The 18,101-nt window shown below is 35.0% G+C and overlaps 1 pseudogene; it reads left to right on the top strand.

Annotated features, from left to right (window-relative positions):
* The window catches only part of LOC148836012 (uncharacterized), a 71,620-nt pseudogene that overhangs the window by 37,068 nt on the left and 16,451 nt on the right, over positions 1–18,101 (top strand).

Here is an 18,101-nt window from a genome sequence, read left to right as displayed (position 1 = left end):
TTTATTTTGAGTGTAGTTTCATTATTTAATTAGAAGTTTCCTGATAATGTATTGGTTCAGGTGGGTAGCTGTGTCAGCATGCGTAGGCTGCAAAGGAACAAGTAATAGGTTTATTCCATGCTGAAAAGAGAAGAAAGAAAATACAACGTTTCTGAAGAAGGCTCCACAGCCGAAACGTTGTGTTTTCTTTCTTCTCTTTTCAGCATGGAATAAACCTATTACTTGTTCCTTGATAATGTATTGTACATCTTTAGGCCCCCTGCTTGGCACTATTACATACTATCAAAGTACAATTCCATAGCATTGTATAGCATTTTCTTTCAGGTCAATCGATACCTTTTCAAATAGTATATACCAGAACCATATTGAACCACAGAAAACCCTGATAGTACTCATATGTGTAAATCTTTTTGCAATACTGCTTTATATTTAACACTAGCCATACCTTATGTTGACAAAACAAAATGTAATTCCAAAGTACTACTAAAATATATAGATAGATATTTTAATCTGAATGAATGACAATTTATTAATGCCAAGGCCTGATTGGAAATAGAGTATTATAGTATATTTAATTTGGTTCCTATTTATCATATCTCTATCGGTTCTCCGGAGAAAGACATACATACAACACAAGTTTGCTCCCCACTCACAGATAAGATTTATTTTTATATGCATCCTGTACTTCAGAGATACTGTCTCTCTGATGTAATGGTCAATAAATGCATAATCAGGTATCCACACTACTGCTTATTTTATCAGAAGTAAATGGTTAAAAACTGGAAGTGACTGTAGTACTCTGATGTCCTGGAGCTTGACCTGTAGAGTTTTAAATATTCAGTATTTCAATTAAATTTTGGTATCTGTTTTATAAATCAAGGTGAGTTATAAGATTTTCAGTTATAGCATATGTTGCAAAGTTTAATTTGTCAGGAAAAATAATTAAAACATTTCAAATATGGTTTAGGTACTGTGCTTAGACAAGATGTGCAGATTATAAGATGTTTGCTCTAAATGTATAACCATTGCTTGACTAATTGCTTTAGATTGCACACTTTTAAATTAACTCTTGCCTTGAATCCCATATTCAGACCTTTGCACAATTTTCACAGTGTTTTTCTTTAAAGCTTTAAATTCATGAGACTACTAAATAACAATTGCTATCATTATACATGCAACCTACTTCACACATTCAAAGAAAATAAACACAAAGAAAGAAGTAAATACATAATTAGTATGAAAGAAAAAAAGGCATGATTGCATACGTATTCAATACCTATATTGTAGCAATCTATGTGAAATAAAAGTAGTCCACATTTTTTCAGGCTGGTTTCAGTCAACCAGTGAATTTCAAAAAAAGATTCAGCCATGAAGACCAAGGAGCTTTCAAAACCATTCAAAATTCAGTTGTATAAAGGTACAAATCAGGAGACTGGTATAAAAACATTTCTAATGTTTCTTTGAGCATGTTAAAGTTGATCATTAAGAAATGGAAGGTACCGAGGCATCCTAGATTCAAGATCCAAATGGGAAAAGAAGGAATTTGGTTAGGTATGTCGATGATATTTTTAATCAGATTTGAAAGACTTACAGATCTCATGTCTCTCCACAAACTGTGTAACAGAAAAAAACATCTCAAACATCTCAAACCTCTGTAGTGGTTTGCAACAGAGCAACTAAGTGAAACTGCAGACATACTGTATGTCAACAGATTTTGTGGTCTGCCAAGACAAAATTGAAACATTTTGGTCAAAATACCCTATATAGTATGTCATTTGGTCAACACCATTCCTACTGTGAAACATTGTGGTGACAATATTATGTTTATAGTTCAGAATTCTCACCACTGGGGATTGGGAAGCTTGAGTGGAACTTGATTGAATCAAGACTGATTGGAATGTACTGTAGATGGAGCAAATTACTGGTGAACCTTAGAGGGAATCCTGTTTCAGAAACAAAACTGGAAAAAAAAATCAGTTGCAGAGATATTCTGTTAAATTTAGAAAAAGAGAAAAACATCATGTTCTCTTAAATTGCTTGACTCTCTTTTCCTTGCTGTTGCTTTTGAATTGTCTTTAGGGGAACTTGGAAGAGCAGGAAAAACAAGGCAAACAATCTAGACAAAAGCAAAACAGAATCATTCAATAATTTAAATGTTTAGGTGATACATATATTACCTTTTTTTCTCTTTGTAAAGAAGGAGATGGTTCTAAGTGTGTTTCTTATAAATGTTCTTTGTTACAATTATGGATCAGGAAGCTGTTCTATGAGAAATAGTAAATTTAAATAGTTTCTATATCCTGTCAGAAATATATAACCCAAATATCAAACAAATGATGTGATTTTAATAATTGTACAGTGGAATGCTTGAACATAGAATAGAAGAGAACTTAAAATTAAAACATTATGACACATTTTGTAGTGTGATATTTTGAATAATACATTCTAGCTTTTGTGATGGTAATGTAAATACTAAAGCAATACGTTTTACAGGATTTTGGCAGAAAGACGTATGCTATATATATCTATATACACCCCCACAAACGCATACAAACAAAACTGCAAATACAAAATGACAGATTTAGAATAAGGGTGACCCAATGCCAGCTTACTGTCATTCGCTTTCCTCTGGTGGATTAATTTGTCATAAACATTAGGTATATCATTTCTCAAGTCAGCAATGAATGGCACCGGATTAGCAGCTAAAGGACAACAGGAATTTACAGGGCAAAATGTTGACTTTGTATAAATTACTGCTTACTTGAAACTTTAGATTGTCTCCTGTTCATCAGAGAAATGTACACCTGTATGTTCATCTAAAATCCCAGACTGGATCTTTAAATGTCAAAAGATGCAGAGGCATCTATAAATGATAAATATAGCATACCTATGAAATGGAGCTGTGAAATAAGTAAATAATATTTAATTAATTAAAAAAATTAGGACTTTACTAGGCCTAAAAAAATCCCTTCTGAATCAGTAGTATTGTGTAGCAGTAGTATTCCTGAAGGGTGGGGTGTCACTCACTTTTCTTTATCCTTTTTCTAAAGACCCCTTTTCAAGATATCACTCTCAATAGGGTACCTCTCAGTTTAAATAATAAATTGGAGTGCAATGTAGATGTCTGACAGATAATGCTGTACATTAATAGGCATAGTAAAAAAACAATACCTGTTACACTTCACTCAGTATAAGAATAAATATGTATTAAATTATGCAATTGAGCTTCCAGATGAATTCTATGATATAAATATAAATGATCTGTTACACTAGTAGCACAAAAGTAATATGTTAACCACTGATAATGTAACACTTTTGAGGCACTATCCTTGCTGGAAATGCTTCTGATTTAAATTATAGATCACTTTTATTAATTAAAAATTTTCTGTATTGTTTTAAATGTTGTGCAGTCCTGAAGTTTTCTTCAAATAAGTAAACTTCACTTATTTGTGTTCAATATTCTTTATAATAGCTTCTGTTTTAACCTATGCATTGAGAATGCCTTTTAAATACTTATATCTATTTAATTAATACATATTGTATATTTGCTGAAGCACCAAAAATATGACATAATATCATTATGATTTGGGAGAAGATATGTTTCAGCAAGCTTAGTAACATTTGAACTCCCCCTTTTGATTTCATAACTCTGAAGATTTCAAACAATTGATATATTTTGCTGTATTTACAGTTATTGTCCTTTGTCTAAGATGTGAATATGGTGGAGGACACAGATAATCAAAAGATGTTCTGATAATTTATTCCAGACAATTAACTTCACTGTAAGTCATTAAGACTAACATATTATAGAATAAATATTCAATAGTGGCTGGGACATTCTTTAAGGTTATTAAGTCAATCTCTCTAACAATGGAGTGCTGCAAAAGAGACAGCTCCTTCATAAAGACTGATAAACCAGATTTTGTCCAGTAATCTGAACATTAGAAGAGTACTCTACTGTTAATAAAATTAAGGGGCATGCTGTTTTATATTGTTGGAAATATTAATTTCAACATTGTTCCATGTGATATTGTTTGGAATAGAACAATTGGCTTCCATTCATTTAGCATCCATTTCAGAGTGTAATTTAGTCTGAGCAAGATCCTTGTTTAATAGGCTACAGGTTTCTTCATAGCCCTATAATTTTCTCCTGATTATAGCAAACATTCTGTGTTTTCTGTATGATTGTCAGGGCCTAGGGTTTAATTCTAAACCTGGAGTACTTTGTACATCGAAATATTAAATTTATGGAAAATCTTCTTGTTGGTATAAACATTTTCAGTGTTTACTGTGTATTAATGGTGAAAGTAATAAGATGATGCATCAACATTGTAAAAAACAATGGAGCAAGTCAGAAGATCCAGTTATACAATATTCCCTGAGAACAAAACTCTCCACAACATACTGCAGTATGGAATGACAATGAAAAAAGTCACAAATTACAGTTTTGTCTTGGTTATTGCAAAGCATCTGCCTTATCAGAATCATCTGCTGAAGGTCACTTTTGTTGGCTGTGCTTTACTACCTTGCCACCCATGTTAAGGTAGAACTAAATCTTGGTCAAGTGATTTGGTTCAATAAAGTCCTATTTTTAAAATTAATTAGGAAAATTTTGATCTTAACCACAGCGGACAAGGACACGGCAACCGTAATGAAGGCGGCATCCGGATCCTAGAGCACGTGGAAGCCTGGGATCTGGCCATCACCAACACCTTCTTTAAAAAGCGGGAATCACACCTCATCACCTACTACAGCGGCGGTCGAACATCTCAGATTGACTACTGGATGGTGAGACGACGAGACTTCAAAATGGTCACTGACACCAAAGTAATCCCATACAACAGCATCGCCCCACAACATTGGCTATTGGTGTTGGATGCCAAAGTCCGCCTAGTCCAAACCCCGGCGCGACCAACCACCAAGATTGAACGCATCAAATGGTGGAAATTACCAGAACATCGAGCTGTCGTGAAGGCGACACTAGGACCATTGGTGCCCAATCCAAGATCAACAGTCGGCGAAGATTGGAACTACCTGGCTGAACGCATCAAGACATGCGCCGCAACCACACTGGGAACCACAAAACCAAACCGGCGCTTTATCGACAAACAGACCTGGTGGTGGAACAACGATGTGCAGCAGGCAACCAAGGCAAAAAAGGACGCCTACAAGACCTGGCGGCAGACAAAATGCCCAGAAGATTTCGTACGATACCGCGCACTGAAATCCACCGCAAAGCGAACTGTGGCGACTGCAAAGGCGGCGCAGTACCAGGACCTTTATGATCAACTGGACACGCCTGGTGGGGCAAACAAGATCTACCAACTCGCCCACGCATGCAACTGTGCCACACAAGACCTAGGACACGTTATCAACATCAAAGATGAAAATGGACAGATGCTGCAGAAGCCAAAAGACATCCTCCGGCGCTGGAAGGACTACTTCGAGAAAATATGTAACGAGGAATTTCCACATCCTCCACTACCAGCAGCCGATACCATCTCCGGCCCAGTACTCACCATCACAATCGCAGAAGTAACCACTGCCATCAACAAGATGAAAAGTGGCAAAGCAACTGGCCCAGACGACATCCCAGCCGAAGTATGGAAGCTCCTTACGCGGACCTCTTCAATAAGATCACTGAAGAAAAGGCACCCCCTGAAACGTGGCAAACCAGCATCACAGTGCCAATTTGCAAAGGCAAAGGCGATGTTAATGACTGCTCCAATTACAGGCCGATCCGGCTGCTGTGCCATACAATGAAGATTTTCGAGCGCGTGCTGGACGCATGACTAAGAACCATCGTCGATATCTTGCCAAACCAATGCAGCTTTGTGAAAAACTGCGGAACCACAGACGCCATACACGCAGCCCGCCTACTGATGGAAAGGCACCACGAGAAGAGGAAAACGATCCACATGGCATTTCTTGACCTGGAAAAGGCATTCGACAGGGTACCCCATGATCTCATCTGGCTGGCGCTGCGACAGCACCACGTCCCCGAAGCCTATGTCAGCTGGAAAAAAGCTCCTGTACCAAAAGGCCACTAGCTCAGTACATTGCGCAGCTGGAACCTCAGACACCTTCCCGATCAATGTTGGCGTCCACCAAGGCTCAGCCTTGTCTCCTCTGCTATTCATACTTTGCATGGATACAGTGACCAAAGATATCTAAATGAGGCATCCATGGACGATATTGTATGCTGACGATGTTATGATAGCAAGTGAAACACGACACGGCCTCGAACAAGAAGTACAGGAGTGGAAGACGTGCCTTGAACGATTCGGGATGAAATTGAACATCAAGAAGACGGAGTACCTGGAATGCAGTGATCAAACCGATGGCACAATCGCAGCTGGTTGGGTCCAACTGAACAAAGTGACACAGTTCAAGTACCTAGGCTCATGTGTCAAATCCGACTGCACTACCCTCCAAGACACCAAGACGCGAGTCAGCGCTGCTTGGATGAAATGGCGGCAGGTCACTGGAGTACTATGCGACAAGAAGATCCCTTTACGCCTAAAATCCAAAGTCTACCGCTCAGTGGTCAGACCAGTGGCCCTATACGGAACTGAATGCTATCCAACGACAAAGAAACATGAACAGGCACTCCATACGATGGAAATGAAGATGCTGCGATGGACCCTCGGCTTGACAAGACTAGACCATGTCATGAATGAAGGGGTGCGAAAAACACTAAGAGTAGCCCCAATCACTGAGAAAATGAGGGAATCACGCCTGCGATGGTATGGACACGTGCTCCGCAGCAATGACACATCAATGGCAAAGACCACCCTCGAATTGAATGTGGAAGGCCGCCGGCCCCGTGGACGACCATTTACTCGCTGGCTGGATCGGCTGAAAGACGACATGCGCCTCACAAAAGTCACCTGCCGAGATGCCGCAGACCATACGAAGTGGAAAAATTGGTGCAAACAAGCAGACCCCACAAAAGTGGGAAAATGCGAAGAAGAAGAAGAATTAAATATTATTTACTTGACAGCTCCATTTCATAGGTATGGTATATTTATAGTAGGTTAATTCGCTTTATCTAAAATGGATGAAGCAATTCATATATGGATGGATGTAAATAGAAATATTCATCATAGTAAAGCTGTGACTGATACTGTAATCCACATATCTCATGAAGCTTGGTTATTGTAACAATATGTAGTTACGATCCAAGAATATCTTGAATTTAAAACATATTGATTCCTGAACACTGATGTTTCTATGTACTGTACTCCAAGTGCCCATGTATCCTATGAATGTTAAAATATAGACTTTGACTTTAATTTTATATCAATAATGTGTAGCTACGAGGTGTTGTCCAATACCTCATAACAAATATAGTTTTCAGCGGTCATTCATTCGGACTTACATTTGTGATGCTGAAAGCAAATCTCAAGTCTCACAAATATAACATAAACACAATAATTAAACGTAACATTCTGTAGGTCAGATATTCTGATTTTGTAAATCTGTGGTAACATTTCACCCAGTTTAGCAGTATTTTTTTCCTCTTGTTGGTAAGTCAGAAATAACCTGTTTTTTTGGATGATAATATAAATGTCAAGAACTGCATTTCATGTAACCTAGCAGCTCGACTCTTCTTAATAAATGGAAATTATGATTCATGGTGCCACCCACCAAGAAGCTTCAATTATTGAACCTAACTCAACATATTGTGCTCTTGTTTTTATTTTTCAATAGTGCATACGTGTTTCCTTCAGATAAGGATAAATAAAATACTCATGAGAGAAAATTATATCGCAGAAGGAGAAATATATAATAAATGAAACAAAACAGATGGCCACCTGCTTGAAAGCACAGCATCAATAAATTGCATACATACTGATTTCAACAATGCAGAGCAGTTTCCTGGATTCTTTTGAAGCCAGTTGTAGATTTATTGCCTTTACTTAAAATTCAGTTATTATTTTAGCCGTGCATGTATTTGATTACTGATTTTGCTTCTCTATAAATCCCTTTGTCACATATATTCAGATTAATGTTTCTTCCTGACTTATCAATATCTTATTGGCCTGACTAATTTTTTCTGCTGTATTTTCTTTGCTAATTCAGATTGTGAAATGCATTATTTTTCTTGAATCCATCCAACCTACACAAATCCCAAAAAGATTCAATTAATGTCATCCTGTCTTAACGCCCCCTCCTGTTTATGCTAAATGCAATGAATCCATTTCTCCTCAATAAGATTTACACTGTTACTTGCCTAAAACTAATGTGTGATGTAGAATGAAGGGGCTCCTCAGCTCAAGCTTATACCATATCTCCTCCCCAAGCTGTCACAACATAAATATCAATTTTAAACTCAACACAGACTGTATATGAGTCCATTAATTTTATTTCTAATTTTATTCTACTCTATCAAATTGAATATCAATAAAGTGTTTTAAAATCATTCTACATTTTTAGGTATTATTAAAGAAATTAGCAGTTCTGTAAATATTGTATATTTTAAAATTAGTGCAAGTTTACACTGTTTTTCTTATTATACAATTTAATATTATCAAGGATTACGTTATATACTGCATGTAATATTTGTAGCTAATACATTCATCCATCTGTTGCAATTCTCTCAAGCATCATAAGGAGAAAATTCTGCAAATAATGGAGATATATTGTCATAACCTGAACTCCAGCAGTTGCAATCAATTTTGAGTATAAATTATCTGCACAACAATACATTTCATTGACAACAAGGCATTTTGAGGAATGGCTTAACTTGATCATTACAGATTTATTCATTGTCTTTGCTTAAATGTTTTTCGTAAGATAAATCCTTAATGTCTGAACATTATTCTAAAGTGCTACCAAAATATTTACTATTTACAAATATGGAGTAATATTTATAATTTTCTCCAACCTTAGCATACTAAGATGAAAACATATTTATATTTGAACCAGTTTGTTTTTTTTTCTTAATACAATGTATTTTTTGACTGACAGACATGTCAAAATTACATTTGAATTTCATAAAATTTTCAGGATAAGTAACTATTTATTCTTTGTTCATGCTTTGTAACTGTTTTTGAAAATGGAATAAATACAAGTCTATAGAGAACAAACAACATACTGTTACAAATGGGTGGTTACAAAAATGATGAAAATCAGAAACTGAACAAGCGGTTTAGTCAATAAGTAAAATAAATATTCATAACCCCCAACTTGTAAGTGATTTTTCCAGAATACGCCCGAGTGGTTGGTTTAATTGGAAGCACATTAATTCTTTGTTCTCTGGTACAGCTTTGGTGAAGAGTGTAATAATCCAGGCACACTTAGTTAAGCAAATGTTTATTAACAAGGATGATAATATAACATACAAGTTACATAAAACACATAAAAACAAAAAAACACAAGTGGCTATGTGTACAGAGGCTTAACATTCTAATCACTCAGAAAACCCCCAGACTTTCTATTAAGTATTAAACTCATAATAAAATTCTGTTTGTCCTCCTTACACCAACACCCTTAACTCTTATCTCCAACAACCATGAGTACTTCTGAACCCCTTATATATGGTTAGGGCATACCATTACCAAGAGGAAAAAAAAAACAAAAACACACAGGACAACATATACCACATAAAAATGTAGTCTGGACTACTTGGACACACAGACACATAAATATTACCAGCAATAATAATTTCAGTGTTCAGTTTTTTTTTTCTGAACATTTAGGACCTAGGCTTTTACTATATGCAGAGTTGTTTACAAATGTTAGTAGGTGATTTTTTTCCCTCTACCTCTATACTGTGTATAAGCAATCATTGTTATTTGGTGAGAATGAGGGTCTTTTATATGTTCCTCTCCACCCCTTTCTTTTCCACAACCTGCGTGTGCATCCGGTTTGGTTGATGGTTACAAGTGGCAGAATCCTTTTCACACTCAAAAAAGAACATTCTGCAATTCTACCACTGTCCTGGACTAAAGGAGTCAACAGCCTGAAACTATGTAAACTCACTCTTCAAGACATCAACAAAAACACAAGTGGTCGACATGCCATGTAGTTAAGGTTATTATTACCATGAAGTAGCTGTTGAGGACAAGACTTTACCAAAAATATCGATGGTGAAAAACTGACATCTGTTAATATGTTGTTCATTCTCTTTGAACTTTGATTTTATTTGTGTTAATTTTTTAAAAAACATGAACAAAGCATGAATATAAAAGTTAAGGCATACATATACTTCTGTTAAGCTTTAATTAAAGGCAATGATAGTGGAATTGCTGGGATGAAATGCACCTCTGTTAATTCCAATGCAGAGGATGTACTGTATAGACAAAACTATCAAGGTGGATAAGAAATGCAAACCTTTTCTGGGAATAGATGTGAAGGCACTGAGCAAATATATAAAGAAACTGAGTATACCAAGCAATGCAATCACACTGCTTAATCCCTGTTCACTAACAGACAGCAAAGTTGACCATGTGAGCAGGCAGAATTTGACCTATGGTGACATTTACAACTGTCTGATAAATATAGCCAATAGTTACACAAGAGACTCAGTGGAGACCTACAAATCACTTGATGGGTATAATGTGTTCATTTCAAGACATGCTCAGAGTTGTTTCATTTACACCCTTTAAAATGACATCTCTGTGTGCTTCATTAGAGTCAATGTAGGGCCATCACAGCTACTCAATGACCCACTTTGAAAGCCACGAGTAAGCTTGGACAAAAAAGACTGGCTGAATGATCTTGGATAAGTTTAAAGTATTTCATTTATGGTAACATTTCACTGTTATGGCATAACTATAGAAGGAATGGGCAAAAATGTTTTTACTGATTAATAAAGCATATTAAAATGTATTGCATTTGTTGAAGCTAATCACAGTATTAATGTGTATCCTTGTATTCTAAGGTAAAACAAATATTCACATTTATGGGGTTTGACAAACAAGTAAATGTCATATTGTATATTATGTGGAAACACACCTATTGAAAATTGTAATACTATTGTATTACAGAGTTAATGTAAAAGAACCTCTTCTTTTTTCAATACCTTGATCATACATAAAGTACATCACATAGTGTTTTGTGAGTGGAACCAAATCACTTGGCCAGATTGAGTTCTACCTTAACATGGGTGGTAAGGTAGTAACGCACAGCCAACACAAGTGAAATTCATTAGATCATTCTGATAAGGCAGATACTTTGCAATAACCAAGGCAAACCTGTCATTTGTGACTTTATTTTATTGTAATTTCATCTTGCAGTATATTGTAGGGAGTTTGGTTCTCAGGGAATATTGTATAACTGGATCTTTTGACTTGGTCCACTGTTTTTTACAGTGTTGATGCATCATCTTATTACTTTCACCATTAATACACAGTAAACACTGAAAATGTTTTTACCTACAAGATCTGCTGTAAATGTTATATTTCAATGTACATTACAGTATTGTACTGTGAACTAAACTATTGAAAAGTAAAAATAAAATGAGCAAAGAAAAATAGAGGCAGAAATGTATTTGATGAATTTTGCCTTTAGCAAATAATTCACAGAGGAATGTAATTGAATGACTGACAAGAAAATAAGACACACATAATATTGCCTTTGGTAAAAACATTAAATGCATTAGCCAGGCACTCAGCCAACTACAGTGCTTTTCAGCTCAGCTGTTGCCAGCATCCCTCTTTTTATGGCTCTTATCCATGTGATATTTCATGTCTTTTTCCTTGCAGCACTAATATGTACCATTTAATAAAACTGCTATGTTATATTTGAAGCACCTTCAAAATGTTACACTGACACTTTCAGTAATACTTGCATGTTGGTGAAACACACTTTCTACATTAATTTCAGTGTTTGTTTTTTTTCTGAACATTTATACCCAACATACAGTACTAAAATAATTTGAGCTTGTAAAACCTTCTGTACTTAAAGTTCATGTCTTCATCTTTCTTCAGAATGTTATCCTCAACAGCTTCATCCATTATATACATGTATATGTGCTCTCCCTTCTTCTGGATAACAATGTCTTTATTTTTGTTGAAAGTAGCAAATTACAGGGGTGTCAAATAATTCAAATACAAATGGTTAGTACATTGGAAAGGCATCACAAACCCTAAAGACTATTTTATACTTTGAGTATTTCTCAGGCATCTTCAATTTTACTCTAGCAGTTTTAACAAGTCATTTCCCTCAGTAAGCATTAGTTTTCATTAGCCTTCTTGGTGTTGACAGAAAATCAAAACTACCCTGGCCACTGTGTCCCAAGAGAGAAATTATAATTTGACAACTAGCTCTCGAGTGTTACAGTTGAAGGTGAAAATAATACTATAATCATACAATTACAGGGTCATCTGTTGTGCTGAATATATGAGGAAAGTCACTTGAAATTGCTTGCAGAGTTTAGTGAAGAGAACAGTAGAGATCTTTTTGTGTTTAGTCTCACTCAGAACTAACATTTTCCCCAGACATTATATATGGAAAGAATTATTGTAACCAAACTGAATGTTAATTTTTACATACCAACCTGTCAAGGCAGTTTTGTATAGAAAATTATTTTAATTTAATCTAAATTTGCAAATTGGTTGCTTACTGTTGTTTGAAAAATAAACACTGAAAGAGCATGCTTATATTTTCTTTGGTAATGAAAATCATTCCATTTAAAACTGTTGTGGTACAAAGGCCTGATATACTTAACATTTTACTATCAATCGAACTGGTGGCTACCAGTGAATGCACTGTGCATCTAGGAGCTTTGCGGTGTGGCTAATATATTAGAAGAGAAAATATATAGCAAAGAAAATAACCAGAATATAATATAAAAGTATAGCCTTTCACACAAGAAAATTTGTTTTTTTTAAGCAACTGAACATACCTGGACTGACCTGAGGGTTGGAAAACAAATTTAAAAAAGCAGTAAGATAAAGACCTCAAGACAACTGTACAACTGTACAGTATAACTGTATATACTGCACCACTGTGAAAATGCTTGCTGGAATATATCTGCAAGAGAGTAGCACATTGAGCAATTCCATGCACAAATAATTTATAATATGACAGACATCAAGGTAATGATCATATGTTATTATGCACATACACATACAGTAATGGGGCTAATGCTGAAAATGTGGGACACATTTTGTGGAAGGAAATATTCAAATAAATACTATTTTTTTCAACCAGAGATGTGAGTGTGTTGGAATCCCAGAAAATACTTTAATCCGCATAGCTTTTTTCTTGTAGCTTTAGAAACTGTACTGCTAGAGCAAAGATAATGTATTCCTCCAGCCATTTATTAAATGGTTGCAAAAAGCATCTCTTCCAAGACATCAGAAACAAGAAAGCCAAGCATAAACCTTAGTTACAGTAAAGCTATTATTTCTACTGTTGTTCAATGCTTTTTCTATTGCCTGTTTTTTCTTTTGACAGTTCAGATATTTAATGTAATGTATGATTAATTTAAAATAAAAACTTTAGTTTCGGAAAAAGACATTACATTGATTGAATGCATAAAAAAACATTGTATATCTTTGCAATTTGTCTTGATTGCCAATATTTTTTTTCACATAGAAATATAGCTATATCAAACACTCATAAACTATTTCCATCCATCTAACCACTTCATCCAATTCAGGGTCATGGGGGATCCAGAACCTATTATGGCAAACAATGCACAAAACACACTTACACCAGAGCCAGTTTTCTCAGAAGCCCATTAACCTACTAGTATGTCTTTGGACGATGGGAGGAAAATGGACAACCATGCAGAAATCCACACAAATGCAGAGAAAACACGCAAACTCCGCACAGGTAGCACCAGAGGTCAGGAACAGAACCCAGGCTCCCAGCACTGCAAGGTAGCAATGCCATAAACTTTTTAAACTATTTAATTTCTCAGAATGTAGCCCAGTTTATTTAAATATTATGCCTTTTGGTTAATATTTTATTTAGAAAGAATCCAATACAAAGATGAGAATTTGAAGTATTGTAATTGAACTGGTAGATGTGATAAAGATGTGATATCATACTGAACTTTTATATGTACATCATGAAAATAAACCTGATGGTATTATTACATTTTAAAGAGTTCTAGATATTACTTATATAATAACTGAAATGTTATTCTAATAGCATTAGACATAAAAGTAAACTTAATCCAACACAGATTTTCTAAAGTTCAGAGAAGGCAATTTTGATTTTTACAAAAGCTGGAAGTGCTCAAGTCACAGACTGTAAGTCCATATATAATTTAACAATAAGTAATTTAACCCCAGAGAAAATATTGCAGTAAAGTTTTAAACTCTACCTACCAATCAAGGACAAATGCACATTATAAACATTGAATTTGTCATTAAGCCACACATTTTTATTCTTTCCTAATGTAAATTAGCAGTGTGGCCATAGGTTAAGAGTATGAAGTGATGTACTTTTTCAGATTAACATTCTTATAGCAAAGACTAATTCTGAATCTCCACACATGAACATATAGGTATGTTGAAGGTTAATTGTTTGAGAATGGTTTTAATTATATTAAACACTTGAAAATGCACAAACCATTAAATGTTTTAATGCTACTTCAAAATACATAATCTGTAAAAGGGTGAGACAAGCAACCTGCATCAAAAAGGTCATTAAACAGATCAGAGATTAAGGAATCAAACAACTGGTATAACTGGGAAGACATACAGTATGACATACTGTATGATTAGGAATTCAACGCAAAAAATACAAAGTCATTCAGATGGTCAGAAAATTAAGAAATTGCTTTGTCTAAAAAATATTTAAATTTTCACATTCTTTTCCCAATCTTATAGACCAAAACATTTTACTGAGACATGATTACAAGTTACTAAGGTTCATACCATGCTGGCTATTCGCTAATAAGCTTTAAGACAGCATTTCTACATACATTGGAAGGCAGAAAGATGCACAAGATCATCATGAAAAAGAAAGCTAGATGGAGGAGGTCAGCATCTAACTAGCGTCAACATTTGCTTTTCTTGGTAGCTTCCAAAAAAGGAAGGAACTGACGTGTTTACTAAGTTGTATTAGGTCTGAAACACATTGATCAAAAGAGGTTTACCTTGGTTTAGGTATTTGTTAATTATTAAGAGTTACCAACAGTCCAGTAACACAGGATAAAAAGACAGGAAAGACAGAGAGGAAGACAGAGGACTGATGATGGATAGAAAGACACAAGGAGAGAGAAGAGGTAGTGCCAGACAGGAGGTCCTATAATAGGTATAATAAATACAATACACTCATACCCTGGTATCCAAACCTAATTTACTCCTGAAAATATGTTCGGAAGGCAAGGGATCATAAATCAAAAATAAAAATTCCATTATTTCTAATTGGGAAAATCTTACCCTGTTCCAAACCAAAAATAAGTGCACTCAAAAACTACCCTAAACAATACCATGCAGACCATTATAGCAAGCATAGTGAACAATGAAGTTCTACTCAAATAAGCCACCTATAGTTGTAAAGTAATTAATGACATCATATATACATTTTTCATTCTTTCGTAATAGATCGGTATCCAAGCAATAGGCTAGAACGAAGTGTATAAAAAAACACAAAAAAACACTTTGAAAATGAGAGCACAAGGTTTCGCTGTGATCGTAAACAAAGCACTGCTGCCTCACGGCGTCCTTAACCATAATGCCTTGTGCCCGCGCAGAAATAAACAGCTCTTCATTGGCACTGAACTGAAATGTTCACAGAAGGTTCTCAACCAAAGTTGGTCACTTTACGAACTTCAAAGTTTGGATTAGCAAAATTTTGGGGGTTTTTTCTAATTACAAGGTACAAAATCTTAGAGTTCAGATTAATGAAGATTCGTATACCCAATGGTCTTATACCGGGTATGAATGTGTATGAATGCCATTAATATGATAAATATATGTAATGCTGAAATTATTAAACTTACTGTAAATCTTTCAAATTATGCTGTTGGATAAATAAACCCCAAATTACCATTCCTATTTCATGTTTTGAAATACTTTGTTAATTTTCCTAGCAAAATCTATTAGGTATTATGTGAAATGTTGCTCAGTACTCTTTTTGTTACACCATGGCTTGGAGTTGAAAAGCTAGTGGCTGGCTGAGGGAGAAAAGGATCCATCTGTGAGAGGGAGGGATGATGAAAAGAGTGGCTTGGAGAGACAAGGAGTCAAGGTACAGAAGCTTGAATAACAGAGCACTAATTCAGTGGCTAGTGGGGGTTAAATACCTGGATGATTATTTGCCTACCATACTGGGTCTGGGTGGTGCTGGGAGGACTCGAGTAGCTGGGGTGAATGCGGTTAGTCCCTATGGAAACTGAGGACTGGGAGCTCTGACCCGTCTGACCCGTGATTTTGAAATCAATGTATACTGAGAGGTACTAAAAACCTAACAAATGCTATTGCTTCCAGTACTTATTTGTTCCATTTTTCAGTATTGTTCAGTATACAATTAGCATAAGATAAGTACATAAAAATCATTAAGCAATGATCCTCTAAAAATAAATTTTATTTTTTTTTGTCACAGCTGTCTAAACCTTTCCACTTCTCTGTAGCTTTATTTTTGACACTTTTCACACTACATAACTATAACCATTGTTTTGCAAACCTATTAAATTTTAAGCACCTCAGTAACGACCTGCATGAAATACCTCACACAAGAGATTTATCCTTAAAACACCTAAGAGTGGGAAAAAAGTTAGAATTGTTATTTTCAAATTGGATTTGATGTACTCAACTATGGCTTTATTTCATGTATGCATGTTTTTTTTTGTCTGAAACAAACCAAAGAAAGTTACATTATATTATCCATTGAAGTGTATCTTCTTTATTCTACCTATGTTTGAACTTTATTTGTTCAGAAAACTGTATCACTGCTGTATGCTTGCATTAATTCATAGTTCTGAACAGCTTGCATTCAGGCTATCTGAATGGTTTACATCATACTGTATATATAATCACAGAGAAATTAATATACGTTCAACCGTTCGTCAGTTCACTTCCGAGTTCAGCAAACATTGTATGTAAAGAGGATATATATAAGACAGGGACGTCAAATGAGCAATTAAAACAGTAACAGTACAGAGCTACCTTTTTAATTATATTTGCTCAATTATTTGAGGAATGTTCAATATATTGGAATATGTGTAAAAACTCATAGTATTTGCAAACTTTGTTTTGTGACTTTTTTTAAAATACTTTAAATACTTTGACTTTGTAAAATGACTTTTTCTGTTACAAGGACAAACTATTATGTCTCAATGCAACTTGTTTTTCTCCACCAGTAAATGGGGTTTATAATTCACACCAATGAAGCCTCCTGAAAAAAAATTGCTTCCAGGTGGAATTAATCAGTGATAATCTACTTTCTATTTACAATGGAGTAGTGCATGACCTCAATTTGTAAATTGACTATAATTTTATCAGTTTAAGGAAATTGTTATTCAATGAAGGAAATTATTGCATAATAATCCATACAAGATTATATCATCTTCTTTTTCATACATTATCCTCTTGCTCTTTCTCATACTGTAATTATGTAAATATAGAATTTCTCATCTCGAGCCTATTAGGCAAAATTTCTTTACTTTTTTCTCCTGAGACATCACTTATTAACTTTACCACAACCTTCTTCAACTACAAAAACAACAAGCAACTGCACCAATCAACATGGAAATACTGTAAGAAAAGTGGTAAGACTTTTTCTGTGCTTCCATGAACACAGGCTTATAGTCTAAAAATATGATCCCCAGGGGATACAGATGTGGCAGACAGGAGATTATATTGACCAAAGACTGAGAGAAGTATTGTCTCCCAGAAAATAGTTCATGCTGAGGATCATGACTTATGATAATGTATTGCAAAACAAATTATATACAGAAATCACCTACTAAGAAGCCATTGACTAAGGGTTGTCTAACTTGTCTAGTACTTACAGCTAAAAGAAGCAACATTACACAGTCAAACTCACCATCTGATATAGTTACTTATGATATTTCCTCCTGAGAGACAATATAAAATACATAATAAATATGTATGTTATATTCTGCAAAACATAAATAAAAAGCAGAAGCTATCCTAACCTACAGAGAACTGTGCTGTTGTATTGTGTAGCAT

The sequence above is a fragment of the Atractosteus spatula genome, chromosome 4 (genome assembly GCF_055471065.1).
Source record: "Atractosteus spatula isolate fAtrSpa1 chromosome 4, fAtrSpa1.hap1, whole genome shotgun sequence".
NCBI lineage: Eukaryota > Metazoa > Chordata > Actinopteri > Semionotiformes > Lepisosteidae > Atractosteus > Atractosteus spatula.
The sequence above is the reverse complement of the archived record's forward strand: the minus strand, read 5'-3'. Positions and strand labels throughout refer to the sequence as shown.